The following is a 14,445-nucleotide window of genomic DNA, read 5'->3' on the forward strand; positions in this document are numbered from 1 at the left end:
TACTCTAAACTTTCTGTATTTGATTGTATGTAACTTACTTTAGTTGAAAGACAGTTTTTTTCTCTATATCTGTACTCTATATCGAAAATTATAATAAAACTTAAACTGGAAAAAAATTTTACTGCATTTAACAATGTAGCCAAGTGCAAGAATTCCTGCTTAGCAAAGTCCTAACATCCTATGCATTCTTTGCGGCTGTCTTTTATATTACTGTTTAGGTGGATGAAACATTCTGCTTTATATTCAGCTACCTAAGTTGAGGCAGTATTACTGGGTGAGTTTAGTGAAATAGTAATGTGTATTTCACTTTGTGGTTTAGGACATTGGTTACAATGACTTGTCTCACTTCTTTGGTGAGTAGAAGTATCAGTTTATAGGTTTAAAATAGTTTAGACCTTTATCCAGTCAATTTTTCTCTCTGCTGGTGAAATGGGAAATGCTAGCTTAAGTCTATTCCAACTGATTTTAATAACCTTGTAAGGAAGTGTTTCCATAGCAGATCATTCGTTAGTAAATCATGTGGCAGGTTAAGTGTTTGAGTGCAGCCTAAGAGTTACACCTAAGAGTAACTGATAGTTAAATGATTAAATGTAAAAAATTCCAAATTAGACAGAAGTCATTTTCAAGAGTATCTTCCAGTCTGTTTGCTGATTTATGGTTTTATTATTATGATGCAATTAATGCAATGAATGCATCAGTGATTACATTGTTTTTCTGTTAGGTTATTCAAATCCTTGTGGGACAAGAAGTAATTATCCATATCCTGGAAGTTTCTCCTGTTGAATTAATACCTATACCATATAAAGGTATCATCACAGAAATGTCAGTTGAAGGGTTTTGGTGTTAGACTATTGTGGTCAGCTGTCTCGGAGACATGATTCAAATGAAAAAGAACTGTGTGTATAAGAATATTTGATCGGTTAAGGCAGATCTGTTTATGACAGTACTACATTTGGATTAGAAAATATGTTGATTATCTGTCAGTAGGTGTACATAATGACTGATTTCCACATGCAATAATTTTTCCATTTGGTACAGTATTCCTAGGTTTTCTGTCTAAGAGATTTTTTGGACAGAATCCCTTTTAAAATACATTTAGGCATAACTCCTAGATTTTTCACTTCCCCTGAGGAACCTTTAAACATTCTCCAGCTGTGGTGCAGGATCCTTTTAACATATACTGCATCAAATAAATTAACAATTTTCATTACCAATGACTTATTAGAATCACTCCTGTAATCTCACTTATGTAAAATGCATGCATTATACCTCCCTGTCCTTTCATGTGAAACAATTGCCATGTCTTTATTAACTAACTACATGGGACAATCCCATTTGCATAAATGTATTAGATAGACTTGTTTCCTTCATAAAGTCATCTTCATTTTGAATTATCTAGCTATTTCTCACCATCTGCCACTTTATAATATACTTTTTTTAAATATGGGGAAAGGGGTTATATCATAATCTAGGTATGTGTTGATATTAACAACCTTCCTTGCATACCAGTAGCAAAACACCCATATTTTTTTTTGCCAGAAGCATATAAACAATAATCAACTTTAAATCAGAGGTATTAGTAAATTTCATAAATGCCTATCATTATCTTTCAGATGCTACACTGCGTGTGTGTGTGTGTGTGTGTGTGTGGGGGGGGTTATCCAGACATCTATAAGAGTATTTTGTACTCTAAAAAACAAAGTAGTGTAGTTGTTACCAAGGCAAGGGATGTACCTTTCATCTTTACCACTGGAGAATCCATCAGAATAACATACCACTAAAAGGTTCACCTTTTATGTAATTTATGACTGCCTATTCCTGGTGCCATTATTAAAATTCAGGGCAGAGAAATATTAGTCATTCTAAATACACAAAAACGCATAATTGTTTATGCTGAAAGTTCCACTATTGTTGGACATTTATATAGATATGTAAATATATATTACTCAGAACCTAAATACGTTTATATATATATATATATATATATATATATATATATCTATGTATGTATATATATATATATATATATATATATATATGTATATATATATATATGAGTGTGTGTGTGTGTGTGTGTGTGTATGTGTGTGTATGTTTTTTTGTGTGGTTTATTCTATGGTTTTATAAGGTTTTACTGGGTATATTTACTTACCCCAGGATTTACTAATCTTCCATGTAAGACAAGATTAGTCTTACACAGAAGTGCTGGTCTAAGAGTATGATGGCAGCGGGCCATGCATATTAATGAGGGCACGCTGCCTCAACTCTAAAGCTTACATGGAGCATGGACGAGTGTAGGGGGTGTGTCGGACTGCCGAGCAGTTCAATAATCCATGCCCCTGCAATGAAGAAATGCTGCAATGTCAGGTTACATGAGTGAGTCTGCTAACATGTGCACAATGTAACACTACACTCCCCCATATGTTAAACAACTGACAAAATTAAAAATAGAAAGATTTTTTAATTTTTTTTATTTCATCCAATATAGCTGCCCGTATTTGCACGTGTTTGCTCGGGTTTGCCCATTGCTTAGCTACAGTTATCAGCTTAGACACCAGAAGAGGATAATAAGAAAAATATATGCAAATTAAGCAAAATAGCAATAGTGTAGTGGTTAGAGCCCTTGCACAAAGCGAAGGCATTTTAGGTTCGAGTCCCACTACTGCACATTCCATTTTCTGTTGGAAATCTGTATACAAAAATATTTCCTGACATTTTTTATGTATAAGTTTTGTAAAAAGCATTGAAAAGTTAAATGTAGGAGTTAACAAATTTTATATATATATATATATATATATATATATATATATATATATATATGAAGGTGAAATGGTTATGCATTCTGAGGCATGAGTACCCACTTTTAAGCAATATAAAGTACTGCTAAGCACATTTTACCAGTATTGAGCATATTTAAGTCGAATTGCTTGTAGCTGCATACCACATTAACCAGTGCAATGTCTCTGCGCGTAGCTGCACACCGCACTAACAAGCGCAATCACAATGTATTTGCACATAGCTGCGCACCACGCTAACCAGCGCAATGTCGGGCAACATCGAGAAACGTTGAGCAACGTTGGGCAAAATCAGGCAAAGTTGGTTAAACATGGCCACACCTCCTTTACTGTACCTTAACCAGTCAGGTCTGCCCAGTAGGAAAATAAAAAGAAGTGACAGGGCTCAAACTCAGGATACTGAGCACTATAGTCACAGTACTTAACCACTAAGCCATGACAGCATTTCACAAACATGCATATTCAACAGACACATATCTATCAAAGGAATTTTAAACAATGCCAACATCAGCTAAGCAGGTGTGCCTACAGCTGAGTTTTTTCAAAACTAGCCAATCACAAATAAGTGTGGGAAATGAGGCAAATTTAAGCTCCACAGGTGGGAATACTTGCTATAACTGGTTGTAGCTTCTTTCTGCAGTCAGCATGGGTGGTGTTGGAGAAGGCACCCGATTTAGAGCGCAATGCTGGGGCATAGAGGAGTCCAAAGTAATGGTTTGGCTCCTTGTCCACAATCATGAGGAAAGACACTTGTGGGGCCAGTACCAGGGTACCCAATATAAAATGGCGGCCTGGAACAGTCTTGCTCGTGATCTCACCAGTGCCACAGGTGTTTCTCGGACTGGTGAGCAGGTCAGGCACCATTATTCTGATCTGAAGCAATGTAGGGAGGATCAACTGGACCAGTGGATCCAGGAATCCCGTGCGATGCCTAATGCCTCAGTAATGAGTAAGTAGCCATTGTATTAAGTAGTTAAGAATTGCTATGCTTGTCTATACTATGGATAGGTATGTCTCAATATCACTGCATTTACTTCACCACTGCAGGTGTCCGGGCTGTGAATCAGCAAGCTCATGAAGACAGGCTTCAAAGGCTGTGTCATCAGGCAGGTTAGTATTTATTCTGCATGTACTGTTATATAAACTAAATGAGAGAGCCTTCAAAAAGTGTTTTAACCCAATAAATAAAGGTGTAATAATCCTTTAATAAATGTATAATTCCTGGAGTGTGTCTGTGTCATTTTCTTTGATATGTTGTTGTACTGTTGCATTCTACAAATAGTAGTGTTGTATTAAGCAGTGTCAACCCACACTTGGGTAGACCCATATAATGTGGATGAAGGGAGTGCCAATAGCTTTTATGCATATTTACAGCCCTCAAATTTTGGTTCATGCCCAGCATGTACAGGTTAATCTGGCACATGAGTAGCTTGGTATTGTGTTCCCCAGAAATGTCAGTGTGCTGCCAGAAATGCAGGGAGATGTTAACATATAACTGATACTTTCACCTGAACATATCTAGATAATTATATGAAAGTAGAGCTGTCAGTGTACCATCTTAGCAGTAGTGTGTGTGAGCAACTCTCAAAATATGTAGCAGTAACATATGCATCTTGGACAGTTTGTATGTAATATACAGCTCATGTATATAATGATCTAGCAAAATCCAATTGCACAATATAAGGACATTGGATGGTATAATAATACATTTAAGGGACATATAACTGCAGTTAATAGGAATGTAGTGAAAACTAGAAGGATATATAAGTTGTTAATTGAGCTATCTTTTTCCACTCTACTGTATGTGCATAAAAATGCAATTCCACACCAAAATCGGTATGTCTAATTTCAAAACATTTGTTGGGACATATGTCCTATTGGTTTATAAATATTTGCATTTATTTCTATGAATGTGCCCTGTTAAAATACCACAATATTGATGGCCTGTTGCCATCAAGTCAACCTGCATGCTGCTGTAATGTCCACCATTGTTCTTTATATGCATGTGTTATGCTTGCTTTTCAACTGTTGAAAATCTGGTGTGATGGGTTAATGGGAATACTTCTGCATGCTGTTATAACTAAATGGGAGTGCTGTTGACTGTTACTAACCCATATCTTTATTAAACTCTCCAAAACATAGTTCGTATGGGAAGGCCGGTCCCAGCGGACCCACCTGTCCCACCGCAGCTGGCCATGGCACCTGGCACCAGCAGATCTGGTGCCCAGCCTGGGACCTCCTTCTCCATTGGCCCTATGCCACCTTTGGGTGGATGCACTGCAGGGGATGGGGCTCAGCCCCCCGGTGCAAGCGTGGGCAGAGGAGGGGCCACCTATCACCCTTTGAACTGTCTGGGCTGTGGTGCATAGATAGATTGAACGTTCTGTTGCAGAAACTCGACGCCAGCTTGAGGCTCGAGTGGTGCAACTCACGGGCCAGCCTGCCCCTCCTACACAGCCCCCAGCACAGCCAACCTCTGGGCCATGAAGGTGCAGTGGTGACTGCCCATGGGTGGGGACCTCAGTCCCACTGTTTCCATCTGGGGGCTCATAGGCTTGCGATTTCCAAGCATCCCTCCCCGTCAAAGGTGTTCACCCATCACAAGTGTCATATACCACCCCTGTATGCATCTTGTTTGTCTTGTCTGTTTACCTCCCCAACCTCCCCAAATATACCTGCTTCCCCTACCCCACATTTCACTCTCACCTGAAAAAAAGGGCAATCTGCTCCCAAAAAAAAATTACGCCCCATACATAGCTGCCCATTTTGCACACATGTCTACTGGACACATGAAATGTTATTTAATTGGCATTATAACATAATTTGTTGTCCTCATCCCTCTCTCAGTGGTTGAAGGTTTCATATCTACCTCCAAATTTATTGCATATGCACATCTGTTGCTGTTGAAGGAAAAGGGCAGCTATGGACCTTCCCTACACCCATACTGCACATCCCAAGCTATTTTCCATACTGTCTTTCCCTCTTTGTGCCCCTTTTTCACCACTTTCCTATCTCCCCATTTTTCTTTCCTTTCAAAGAAATGAGCGGGGGTTAGCGGGAGTAAGCACTATTAAGCAGTAGTTAATGGGTTTGTGCGAGTTTGTGCTTGTTTGCGCTTGGCTAAGCAATGCGCAAACCCACGCAAACCCGCTTACAACTGCTTAAAAGTGCCTTAGTCACTCTGTATGTGAGGGCCGTTGTTCTGCTCAGGGGCAAAATAAAACACCTCTGTTCGTCTCAAACCCTGGACCTTGCACACACTACACATCATGAAGTACCACTAGACCACAATAGATATAAATCAAGTTGCTGCTTAAATAAATATATCATGTATCAGAATGAGTGAATCTAAAGGAAAAATAGGAATACCATACCAAACAACTTGTTCTGTGGATGTTGACCAACAGTTGCTGTGGGATTACATTACATGACTGTGATAAGAGAAGCAGCCATTCTAGCAGGAAATAATGTTACACCATCACTTTACAACCCCACACAGTATCACAGCAGGACAAACACTGGCATATCTGATTAGGGCAGAGGCCATACCTCCCAACTCTCCCTAATTTTCAGGGATGTTCCTGATTCTGAAACAAATTTTAGCGCTGCCCCTCTGAATCCCTGCAAAAACTACTGACATTGGCCAGAAAGGTGGTGAATTACACTTAATGAATAATGACAATAATTAAGAGTTAGGCACTTATTTTACTTCAGAAAAGGTGTATTAATTCATATGCTCTGATTCTCTCAATGTCTCAACTTAATGGCACTAATATTTTAAAGGTGTCCCTTACTGTCCCTGACTTTTTCTTTACTTTTACCTGAGTCTGTTCAAATATGTGCCCAAGTGGTTGAGAGGTCAGTCAGAGACAGAAACACAGAGGCATATCAGCCTTTCTGCTGTCACACACTGTGCAAATAGCTTTGGAAGGAGTTTCGGAAGCATACCCTTATGTAGGAATACAACACTGAAATACAAATGGATGTAAACATGTACTGGTAGCAACCAACTGTAAGAATGCCATTGCTCTATTGCTGAAAAACCTGTGTGGTGCATAGACAAAAAAATAACAGGCTATTCTCTGGCTATCATGTGGATAGGTCCACAGTTGGGAGTTACGCAGACAGACTACTTGCCTTGATAAACTAACATGTCCACAGCAACCGTGTAAGTCCAGCAAGATAAAATCCACACAATAGTACTTACGGTCTCTGTACTTCTGCAACCCTACCCAAATGTAGAATATACCTGTGTGTGCAGGGTCTACCAAGGATGTAGGTATGTATACTCACAGTACTTAAATGTGTCCAATTTTCTGAGCAACTTGTGCTAATGTCAACACTAAAAAAGCACAAACTGTTTATAACTGAGTAAATGGATATTCACAGTATAGCAGTTCACAAACAATTCTTGTGTCAAAGGAATACATCTCAATAACTAGCTTTGCATGACAGTTAATTGTAACAGTTGAAAAGAAAGTACATCTTTCCATGTATCTTGGGGTAGCATTTTGAGGGATGAGTACATTTCTATACTGATAAGTGGGTACTGGAAGCAGCAACATTCAGTCTGAGTACAAAATGTAAATCTCTGGCTACACCCCTGGCTTCTGATATAAGAAGTATACCAACCTTCTGTCTTAAACAATGATGTCCACAGCAAACAAGGATGGTCTCCATCTTGGAAAGCTGAAAGGGTGACACCTACATGAGTTAGCAATTTATAGTACTGGGTTACTATGACATTGATTAATGCAATTACTACACAGCAGGCTACATGCAATTAGCAAATGGTGGCCACTAATTGATGCACAGGCCATCAAATGCTCATGTGCAAATTCCTACACTGCAATTTCTGCCAACAAACTCAATCACTCTACTGCAGAGACTGACAGAGACAGAGAGACAGAGACAGAGAGAGAGAGAGACAGAGAAAAGGAAAAAGAAAAAGAAATATTACCAAATCATACAAAAGAAAGGTATGTGACACATATGTATTTACTGGCATGTAGTAAATGTTATTGAAGAATAGTCTACTTAATGTGAACCATTCATATGTGGCAGTAGTACTTCTTTATGCACAGATGTTCTGCTTAACTACTGCTATGGACAATACTGTGTGTATCTGTGGGCAGTGGGACATACCTGTGAAATGTGTAGCTCAGCATTAAATGTCAAAGATCTGATCCATGTTATCTGTGTTCTGCACAGTTGTGTGGCCAATGGCTGTTAGGGGGATTAGCGCTGACATTATATAAACATGGGTGTGACAGAACAACACATGCATGATAGTCATATTAAAGTGTAGCTTAGTATTGGCAACTGCTGTAACAGTCTAGTATGCTTATCTAGCAAATGTAGCCATATATACCCCCCTAATGTCAGTGTGTGTTCATATGTGACACCTGTTTGTGTTGCAGCAAGGCTCAACAATTCAGCTGGGAGGTCCAGGGACTTACAACAGTGTGGACCTTGTGTGTGTATGCCGCACACATATGGAGAAATATATATGTGTCATATATATTCACATCTGTATATGTGCATAGTGCAGGGGACATATTGCAACTGTTTATGAAGGGGGGAGATATATATGTTGGTGAAGGTTAGCATGCGCATATTTGTATGTAGGTTTTAGTGTGTGACAAACAAGACAGCATACAGTGCTGGTATATGACATGTGGTGGTTAAACACTGTGGGTGGCTTGTTCAGTTTGCAATGTTGAAGCCAGTAAGGCCTGTTAAAGCTACCTCGGCTGTGAACACCTTCAGTGCATTTATCCCAAGACTGTGTGATTTTATTACATTACTGTACACTTTACATCCTTTGTATAATTGATATTCTCACTATGAAAGGTGAAATCTATATGTGCCTACATATATATGTATATGTAGACCAATGGATGTGTGTATATATATATATATATATGGGTGTATGTATATATATATATATATATATATATATATATATATATATATATATATATATATATACATATATATATATATATATATATACATACATATATATATATATATATATATATATATATATATATATACATACACACCTACATCTACTTGTTGCAATAGATTCTCTGTACTGTTGACTGACTGTGATGGTCAATATGTTTGTGAATATATCAAAGATATGCATCTGTAGGATAGCTTAGTGGGAAACTGTTTATGTCATGGTATTATGGGTCCTTGCTTTGATCCTAGCAAAAGCTGTGTATTCTGTTGCTAGGCAGAACAAGTACTATTGCATACAGTGTGATTAAGTCCCTTGGTTTTAACTAGGGTGTGTCATTGGAGGCTAAAGCACTACATCTATGATTATTGATTGGTACTGATGTTGAATCCAAATCTTGTGTGTACTGTAGTACTACTTGAAGCTCTGGGCCTGTACAGCAAAGTATGGTGTATGTTCACATTGCTTGCATCCACTGTTTTGTGTGGTCCCTGTATTCATCACAGATTACGTTTCTCAAGATTAAGGTTGTAGTTGTATAAGTACTGACAAACAGTACTGTATAGTACACACTGAACGCTTATCTGGGTTGTTATACTTTTGTGTCCTGTAATTATGTCTGATATGTGTGTGGGTATGTCTGTAACATGTGCTTTGACATATGTGTGGTAAAACATATAACTGCGTATCTAGCAACATTCATAGTGTACTACAGCAGTATGTGACCTATAGTCCCATTTGTGCACATATTTTGGCCACGGATTTGCCGTTAACAAGTTGTGTGGTATAATAGTAATACATTTACTGGACCTTACACTGATTGTGATGGATGATATATTGATTTACACATCAGCTTGATGTATATCTGCTGTGGCTAGGTGGTGCATCATGTTGCATACAGTGTGCCAGGTACTCTTGTATAGTCTTATATAGTGATTTTATTTTCTTGCTGTGTGTGTGAGTGAGCAAGGCAGTTTCAAGTAGTTGTGGGGTGAGCAGTGATAAGTGGCAGTTACGGTGTTTCTCTCTCAGTTAACTAATAGGTTGCTATATATGGCAGTTCAGTGATATCTGTACTGTATAATGTTAAATGTGCCATATGACATGCTCAGACATATTTTTGTATTTATGTCTTCCATGGATCATGGTCCATCTCAGGAACCCCAGTTACAGTAGTGCTGAAGATGATATAATTACTAGCAGTATGATTCAGCACTACTGGCTCATGTTCTCACGAACCAGCCAGTACCAGCAGGAGCATACTGCAATGTGGCAAGATGTTGTCCGCAGGGTAAATGAGGTAGTGCTGCATAACCGGACATATGAGCAGGTAGGCCACCACTGCAGTGATCTTCTCAGACATGTCTGTCAGCATGCTGCTGATGTGGGTAGACAACAGCTTGCAACAGGAGGTGGTGTTAATACCCATCCCCCCTCACCACAGTGGAAGAGCTGCTCCTGAGTCTGGTGGCACCTGCCCAGCAACAACAGCAGCACACATACACCACGATGGAGGTTGGAGCTACCCAGCAAGCACACATGGAGCATGCAGGTAACATGGAGTATATGTAGACTACTGTTATCTGTATTGGTAGATCATGCATATGTGAGATGTGGAGTGTGTCCTTCAAAGATGTGAAGCCTGCTGTTGTGCAATATTGATCATTTGGAAAATAATCTGTTGCCCTGTGAATGTAAACTGTTGTTGTACTGTAAGATTGCAAACTCACACTAGCAATGCCACAGTTGTGGCCACTGACAAACTGTCTCATCTCTATGTAGGTCCCTCTGGGGTGACATCAAGGCAGCGGACAGATGCTGGTGAGTGTGTTCTACATTTATTATTGTAAATAAAAAGTGCATGTCATAGTTAAGGTGTAGGCCATGTACACATGGAACACACCTACCCATAATGCATGTTGCGCATGTTTGGTGTAAGAGCACGCCCATCTCACTAATGTGATTAGCTGCCTCAAACACATGCAATACCCAGACCATCTCAAACAAATGTGGCTAGACTGTAGTGACCATTGGATAGGCACAGTTGATACTCAACATGCACATAACATACACATCTATGTCATACACAGAGCATTTTAACATGCTACACATAAAGGATTCCAAAACCCTCTGTAAAGACACACTCCAGTATCCAAAATCTCATCCAGACATTACACATAATATACCTGAGGGGTAGAGGCCTAGCATGGGGCATTTAAACACTCTGCAACACACTGCATATTCATGTCAGGGAATGCTCCTTATTGGCCTCCTTACAAACTCATGCAATAACTGGTTGTGAAATGGTGAATGTAGCCAAGATAGTACAGTTCTGGCACAGCATGATTAGTGCTGGTTTGGGAAACATTTGTAGCCTTGAGTGACCACATGATGCTTCATGATGATGGCCTATGGTACTATACCCCATCCAGTTATTGTAACCACAGTACTACACATAGCTTTCATTGCTATACATCTTAATGTTGCGTGTGTGTATACACATATGCATCTCTAAACAATATGCATACCAATCACCATTTGCACAACTGACACATATATGTCTTGTGATGCTATTGAGTGGCTAGGTTATATGACACACATTGGATATGTGTAGTGTTTACATATGCAGTTGTGTTTTAGCATGCCATGTCATGGATGAGACTGGCATGTCCACAATATGATCTACACTCACCATAAGTACCGTACATGAGTATGTGGCCGAATGGTATTCCATAAATTATCCATGCACCACTGATAATGTTGTATGAATACTCATCATGCATGTTCTAAAAATATGTCCACAATTATTTGCTAAAGACACAGAGGCTGTAATCAGCATTGGATACCTATCTGACAGACAGGTACACATCCAGCAATGGTATGTACACCTGTGAGTTATGGTGCACAGTGCATTACAGGGTTATGAATACCTGCACAGCAATGTTGTGTCCATGTATGCATTGTGTTCCAGGGAAAGGCCCATCACCTAATAAGACACATGCATCAAAGCCATGTATACTGTTAGTAACAAGGACTGTCTACACTTGCACTGCATGCTGTTGAGCAACACATTCTGCATGCTGACATCTGTGATATGCTTTTGATACTGTGCCCCACCATCACCTGCTATTGAGTATGTTCTGAGATTACTGCTGTTGTGTGTGTCTGCTTTAGGGAGGAGTGTATTTTTGTGTGTGTGCATGTGCATGTGCACGTTTGTGCATGTGTGCATGCGCGCATGTGTGCATGTGTGCATGGGTGCATGTGCACATGTGTGCATGTGTGCATCTGCGCATGTATGCATGTGTGCATGTGGTCTGAAGTCATGTTCAGGTCTTAAAGTGTGTTTCTTGTTTTCCTCTCACAGGTGCCGAGGTGGGGCTGGTTCAGTACAGCAGGGAACCTGATGTCACTGAGACAGAAATTGATGATGAGGATAGGTGTGTTGAGGCACAGGCAGGTTTCTTAGGGTCTGTTGTTGGGCCACCAGTTGACAGTACACAAGTCTCCACCCCATCCATGCACACAGTCATACTACCTGTACATCCATCATCACCATTGCCCTTAGCTGAGGGACAGTGTACAGTTGGCACTGGCCAGGACAGTGTGGTATCTATGGCACATGTATCAGGATACAGCAGCCATAGCCAGATGTCTGGAATGGTACCACATAGGTAGATGCCCAGGGGTTCTCATCAGAGCACTGCTGATCATCATGCCCCTAGCAGACGTGCCACACCCCTTTCTACCACACGCATGTTCCAGGCTGTCATGGAGGTGCAGACGTGAATGGAGTGGTACACCAGACAGGGACTAAGGGCACAGAGGGCTCATAACACCTCTGTAAATGACAGTATCCATGACCTAACAGGTGCCATACGTAACTGCACTGAGGTTATTGATAGATGTTGGGGTGAAACATTGGATGTCCTCCACAATGTCATGTCCATGTGTCAGGACAGTGTGGGATGATTGAGACGTGGACGTATGCCAGCAACATCAGCAGCTGGAGGTTGCCATGGACATCCAGCAAGTCACAGCCACTCTCGTAGTGCCAGTACCAGCCCCAGCAATGTTGGGGGGGCTGTCCATAGACCATCCGAGAAGACCACGTGCACATGGCTCTGGCCAGTCTCAGCAGGGACCTGGATCCAGTGGACATATGTCATCCTCTTCGGATAGTACCCAATCTGGATTAGTACCTGATGCTGTCTGTAGCACCCCTGCCAGGCACAGGTTCTGTATCCATGGCCAGAGATGGTGATCTGTAAAGCCTGCCAGGTACAGTTTGTAGCTGTCTCAGAAGTCCCCGTATATGGAAGCCACATGGTTGAACTGTATGCATGCAGACACACACACATAAACCAGAAACCTAGGGCAAACACATACCTGCACACATGACATCAACAATGGCCCTCACACACACACTCTCACACACACATGTCGATTGTATGGCTCAGTGTAGGCCTCTGGCAAACCAACAACTCACAATGTGCATATGATGAAGCTTGTGCCACCTCCTGTCATCTATAACATTGATGCAGGAACAGGCTAACATGGTACTGATGCACAGGGTGACTTTAATAAAGTATAGCAATGGTTGGATGTGTTGTCAGCAGTAAAGTGTAATGATATCCTTGAAGGTGTAGCTGAGCAGGCATGATGCATTAAAGCTGTAATTAGCAATGTTGTATTATTTTCACCAGTGTTTATTCCAATTGTGTTTTGTTTGCTCATGTACCACTTGGCTGATGTGTGTAGTTGTGTTAGCATACAATATACGGTGGACAGTAAATGTTGGGTGTGTGCAACACAGGTTTGTAGGTGTCCATTTATGAACATGTTGGAGGTGCACTGTCTGCATGTATATGCATATTGGACACATGGGCAGGGTGACATGCCCTGTATTGGCCAGTGTTAACATTCCATAGTTTCTATTGTTGGCCATTATGCATTGTACTACACACATTTTGGAACTTGAGTACGCATGTGTGTGTATGACATGGGTTGACACTGTGCTGTGGGTGATGCTGTTGTTGCTATCTGTCATTGGTTTGCATTACTAAGGCTAACACTGTCCTAGATGCATAATCCTTTAGTAATGCACACTGTTCATCTACAGGGTTGCATGGACCGTGCTATCACAAACACAAGAAATTCTCACCTATACAGTAAAAGTGCATTAGTCTCATGGACCCCTGCCATAAACTAAATATATAATAGAAGGTGTGGAGTTGTACCAAAAATGAGTTACATACCAAGAAGGGATAACCACTCTGGTCAGTATCATTGGGAAAATACAATCCCTCAATAAACCTATAAGGCAAGTTTCAAAATGCAAAATGTCAAGGATTCCAAAGACAACACTAAAGCTTTCTTTAGTGTTGTTTATAATATACAGGGGAAATCTCAGATCAGGTCACAGTTAATGTAAATGGTCAAAAAGTACAATTATCTGATTGACATTACCAATTCCTTGTCAGACAGTTTGAATGTGGATTTCACCACCTTGTCGTTACAGAAGGGCCACATTTACAGACCTGAAGAATGTAAAACCTGATGATTCGCATACACTCTAGTTAAAACATCTCTTTACCAAAGTCCAAACCACAGTGGCAATGGTACTGGACAGTGTCCCTGGCTGTGTCATACACAAGCTGACATATGAAGTCACCACTCACC

The sequence above is a fragment of the Protopterus annectens genome, chromosome 5.part1, assembly GCF_019279795.1.
Source record: "Protopterus annectens isolate FY-2018-M chromosome 5.part1, PAN1.0, whole genome shotgun sequence".
NCBI lineage: Eukaryota > Metazoa > Chordata > Ceratodontiformes > Protopteridae > Protopterus > Protopterus annectens.